This window comes from Geospiza fortis, unplaced genomic scaffold, assembly GCF_000277835.1.
Source record: "Geospiza fortis unplaced genomic scaffold, GeoFor_1.0 scaffold138, whole genome shotgun sequence".
NCBI lineage: Eukaryota > Metazoa > Chordata > Aves > Passeriformes > Thraupidae > Geospiza > Geospiza fortis.
Genome location: NW_005054307.1, coordinates 3,654,584 through 3,660,583, shown reverse-complemented (window position 1 = coordinate 3,660,583; position 6,000 = coordinate 3,654,584).

Below are 6,000 nucleotides of genomic sequence, written 5' to 3'. Positions count from 1 at the left end.
ACAGACTTATTGCTGGAAAATTCTTGATCCTGCTGTCACCTACACTCAGAGATGTGTCTGTGTCTGACCTATCAGAGTATGACTGAAGGAGAGTCACAATTCAGAACAGTTCATTTTTGATACCTATGGTAGGTTACAAGAAATGCTGGGAATGCCTTATTAACAGATCTGTCTGATAGTTGATAGTGACACCATTAAAACTCTCTTGTACAAATGAAAAATTTGGTCTTAATTGCAGGAAGCTCAGGTAGGAGTGGCAGTGAAGCCATTCAAGCTTGGCTTTAAGCCATGGCAGTTTGGGATTCAGCTGCTGGGTAAGTACAAGCAACATCTTGTGCCAACTCCACTGCAAATTCACTGATGAAAGGAAAAATGTTGTTGAACAATACCAAAATAACTCCTGAAAAATTAGAATACTTCCTGTGAAATATTATCAATCCAACTGTCCTCAATTTTCTATTAAACAGAAGGTTTCTAAATTTAAAATAACTAAGTTCAAGACAGAGTTCTGGCTACTTTCAGATTACTAGTCTTTTCTAAAGGCCTTCAGAACTAGATATATCATTAAAGACTTAAAAAATTCTTTAAAATACCACCTCCAAGGTCAGTTCTGTATGGTGATTTTTATTGCACTGGAGTAACACTTCAACAAAGTCTCACTTTGTGAAAAAAGTCTTTGGCACATCCCACAGAGCAGGTAGGAGACATGCTCCAGCTGTTCTGACAAGGTTATGTATTCATGAATTGCTGAATCATATTCAAAGATAAACCACCATTCCCTGAAATCTGTAATTGAAAAGCTAACATGAGATCCATAGAAAGTGAGAAAAGACCAGTCTGAACAACAAAGAAATAGGCTGCAAACCTAATACCACTAAATGCAGCATAAATACACAGATAATTTAAGACAGGTAAACCATTTCTTGTATCTCTTATAAAGTATATACCTGGAAAAGTTAAAGGGAAACAGGGCTATCAGTGCTAAACAGCTGTTTAAATTCTGGAGAGCGTGCACAGGCTCTCCATGGCCATTACATCTGTAGCATGTTTATTTTTATGACTTACCTCAAATTAGATTATCACATTTTAGCTTCATATGGCAATCTATTAACCATTTATATACCTGATTATGTTGAATATTTTAAGTCAAGTTACCTGTCACATGTGAATGAAGTCATTTTCTCCTTTGCTCTGAAATGAAATTGAAGGAAATAGTCAAGGTAATTCCATGTTTGTTCTCATAGAAATACTACTGGCCAAAATTAAGATCTTGTTGAGTCCTCTATTTCACACTAGGAGTAAACAATTTATCTTTGCAGTTGAGGGGTTTTCAGCAAAAATATGAGGCAGATTGCAAAATTTCAATGATCTGAATTACTTTATAATATCAAGATTCTGGAAAAGGCATGCTTTTCCACCATTTTTCCCAGCATGGAAATATCCTATGCTTTGGATCACCAGTGACAGTTATAAGATCTTGGGGCCTTGGCCCCAGACTCTGTTTTCTGATTGCTTTGAACATACTCTGCATGGCACCACAGCCTCTGTCACCCTGCAGCTGCTTGTGCCAGACTCAGCTGTGGCTGGCAGCATTTAGCAGATGGTGAAAGTGAGATGGAAGCTGTGGGAGTGCAAAGCTGTGATCCTGTCTAATGATTCTTCCCATGTAAGATTTCTGCACCACTTGGGCAAGACTGGGTTTTTTTCACACAAAATTCAAATGCTCTCAGATGGTATCACTGACCATAGACTATGCAATGGTAGTCTAAATAAAGTTTCAGCAATCTGAACAATTAATGGATGGGCTAATTAGAGACTTCTTATTTGTGACATGGCTAATAAGTGGTTCATAGCTAGCTAGTAGATATAAATGCATTTCTGAAGGGCTAATATTGTGTTTAGCAGAAGAGCAAACAACAAGAGAAAGAACTCAAGAGCCTATAATCACAAGTGTCATAATGACAAAATACAAGAGTAAACAAAAATTGAGATCAGATAGGTTTGCAATAAGCGTTGAACTAATCACAGCACAAAGTAAAGGTACAAGAGGTTCAGAGCTGTTTATTCAATAAAATTTCTTCTGATATACTTAAAAGCATAAACACACAGATTAGTTGTAATGTACCTCAGTGCAGCTGTGCAGAACCACTTTCACTTTGCCACAGCCCCAGTATACTGATACATCACCAAGTCATATTGAACCCCCAAATTCTACTGTTCTGGTGAGTCTGAAGAGTGACTCATCAGCACTTTTTAAATATTTTTTCTTCCACGATGATGAAAATTGCCTCTTCTCAATACTTTCACTTATATTTCTCCCTTTCACCTTTCCTCTCAGAACTATATCCTTACATGTTTTTTTCTTCACATTTTCATGTTTATTCTTCTCTACTCTTACATGTTTTTTTCTTCACATTTTCATGTTTATTCTGCTCTACTTAATTTCTTTCCAACATTGTCTGGTACTGCAGCCACTTGTCATTCTAAAGAGACAGTTTTCCTCTCATGCCTTGCCTCATAAAGCTTCCAAACGATCTTGACAAGGGTGGTTTCCTTAAAGGTTGTATCAAATAGCCTCCAATTTAGTAAGTCCAGCAGAACCTTTGTATTTAGCAATCTGCTTGGGCATGTTTTTTAAGATGCTAAGATTTTTCTTACCAATAATTTTGTGTCAGTCTTTGCATTAGTCTTGCAATAGATACTTGCCTACAGAAAGATATTAAGCAACTGTGCTTCCTCACGGCAGTAGAAGAAGCAAGGTGCAACCTTGGTCTGATAGAATGACATGAATGTTTTCTTTCAACACTTCAGTTCACAAGGGTCAGATATCTTGAGTTCTGAATGGGCATAGCATATTTATTCTTTGTACCACTGCATGCAAGGTAGAGAATTTGTATCCCTAATCTTCCAGTCTTATAAAAATACTTTTATTCCTCCTTTACCTCTCAAGTTTCCATAGTTCTACTTACATCCATTTTGATATGACAATAAGAGACAATACAGTGTAAGTTTCAGCTCTCATTTTTTTCAGTGGGTTTAACTTAAAATGCAGCTTAGTGACTTAATCTTCACTTTTGAGAGGGCAAAAGCATAAGCACTAACATACAGAAGAGATTGCTTCTCTCTACAGGGGCACAACTCAGCAGCTTCTGCCAAGTGAAGGAAGAAGTTTGGTCAATTTCATTCATTTTATACACACTGATTGAATTAATTTGTTAGGCCTATACATGGTGGAAGATTTTCCATCTTCAGGACAATACATGCAGTGAGTGTGCTTGTCGTTTAGCAAAACGGATCATTAACAATTGATGCATAATGGCATAATAAATATTGCTGGTTTTCTTTTGCATCTAGTGTTGGGTTCAACTGGGGATTAAATTGCCTCATATCCGAGACATTAATAATTTTGAAGGTTGACATTTATGAGCTTAGAATGAAGGATATTCAAGGCTTTCAGATTAATGTAATTTCAGAGATTCTGGATTAGATGCTTACGTGCTCATGTGGCTGCTAATAATTAAACTGAACTTCAGTTATTGGCTGTACAGGCCTCAAACCTTTCTAGATAAACATTAATAAGGAACATATAATACCTATGTCATATGTATGTAGTATGTCCATAATATCTTTTAGGCTAGGTTTTCAGCAATAAATAAAATGTTTCTATATTCTCAAGTGTAAATTCACATTAGATAAAGATATTATCTACTATTTAAGTTTTTTAAAACCGCAAAGAATCCCGGTTTCTTCCTCCAGCAGAGATACAGTTTTTCTTCTTTAATAAAGGAATGGAAATTAATGATGCATTCCAACAAAGGCATAATTCTTTCTTTTGGTTATTATGATCAACTTCCCTAAATAGAGCAATGGACTAAGATCACAATATGCTACATGAATCCTCAAACAGCTGAGATGGATACAATTATGTCTAAAGAGATATTAGCAAGAGAAAAAGAATTGCCTGTAAAACTCTTTCTTCAGGCCATAAAGCTTTGTGTCACACTGATCAGCTGCACGGTTTCTGCTGACATCCACGATGCTATGTATGCATGTTGTAGACTTTGGGTGAAATATTGCCCTTTCTGACACTACCTCATCAGACCACAGTTTCAAATTCTGTTTGCTTTAGGTTCATTTTCCACTTTCTTTGCCAACTAGCATTGGCCTGCTCCTTGTGTCTATCAAGCAACTCCATGGCCTGGTATATTTACTTTTCCTTCCAGCATCTCTGGCTTAGCTACTCAGCCAAAGTTTTGATTCCAGGGCAGGTCAATGTAAGTGATACAGGTATAATCTTGCCTGTGGGTATGCTGGGATCAAGACTGAACCTCCTCAGTACTCAGAATCCCAGTTATGCATTGCAAAACTTTCATGGAAGCTAAGCTTCTATGTATTCATTTTCTGAGCTTAAACAAACTAGATTAGAGCTGCCTCTGATGTAGCATTTCTGCTGGTATTTCTTACTGCACCTGTTTGATGGCAGCTGGGCAAGAAGATCTCTTTAAATAGGAATTCTCCAGCTTACTGTAAATGATATAATTTTTTTTTCATAACTATTTTTTCTATTTTAAACTATATTTTCTTTTCCCTTCTGATTATTTGTCTCTGGACTCACAATATTGAAGCTGTCTGAGGATACTCAATATGAAGAGTTGTACTGCATTGCTGCAGATATTTGATCTGGAAAAAAAGTCTTGTCATTTCACTATATTCATGTAAAGGAGAATCATGGGGGGAAAAAACCCTAAATGTGGTCAGTAAATTATGTGTATCTAGTAAAAACAATATCAATCATGTCTCATGAAAGAAAAGAGGACACTTGGGATTTTAAGAGGCTGTTTATAAAAGAACAGCCGAACTAAAATAGTAGTTTCTTAACATCCTCCAAGTGACAAATTCACAGATGCTGTGCAAAAGAAGGACAGGCAGTGACTGAAAAATGCCAGAACAAAATGTGCTTTCAATTACATGCTTGCAACACCTAAGGTATGCTCTTACTTCTCTAACTTAAGAGGTAACACCAAAATTCCTATGAAGATGAGTGTAATTATAGAGGAGGGAAGCCTCTAATACACCTCATTTGAACAATGTTTTTAAGCTTTTAGAAACTAACAGTGCCATCTTGAAATTGTTCTACTATTATGGGCAACAAATATAGAGAATGCTGGCAGTGGATTGTGGTACCAGAATTTCTCAGACAAAGAAATATAAGTATTTCTGCATTCCAAGGAGCTGCAGGGAACAGAAAAGCCTGCATAATCTATTAGAGATTTACAGTAAACACACATTTTGATAGGCAAATATTGCTGTTGTGAGGTTAACCACCACAGAAATAAAGTCAAGGTATTTGGTGGGGTTTTTTCAAATTGAGTGGAGATGTTGCTTTATTCTACTAGAACTACATTGTTATCCATTAGAGGACTTTGTTAATAAACAATGAAAAGGGTTTTGGTGGTTTGAAGGGGTTTTTCCCTGCCAAAAAAATAATAAAAAAATAAAATAAAATAAAATAAAATATAAAATAAAATAAAATAAAATAAAATAAAATAAAATAAAATAAAATAAAATAAAATAAAATAAAATAAAATAAATAAAATATTTCTGCTTCTGCTAACTAAATTAAAAGGAAGAAATTGCAAATTTCAGGATTTGCTCAGTGGCTCTATGGCCATAGCCAGTTTGATGCAGAGTACTTGTAACATTTTTTCTGAGGTAGCTCTTCTCACAGGTGCTGAGAATGATATGGTCAGACTATATGTGAGAAATTATGAAGAAGTAACACTGACATCAAAAATAAAATTTCATTATAAATATAATCACAATTAGTTTTTTACAGCCCTGGTGTCTGAAGTTATGTGAAGGTTCAAGATTTTTTGTTTTTTGAGAAAGAAATAACCTAAAATTAGTTTTCCATGTCTTTAGGCTACAGAGAAGAGCTTCAAAATTGAAAGATTCAAAAAACAGAGAATAACTGCTAAGGAGAGAGAAAAAAAAAAAGTG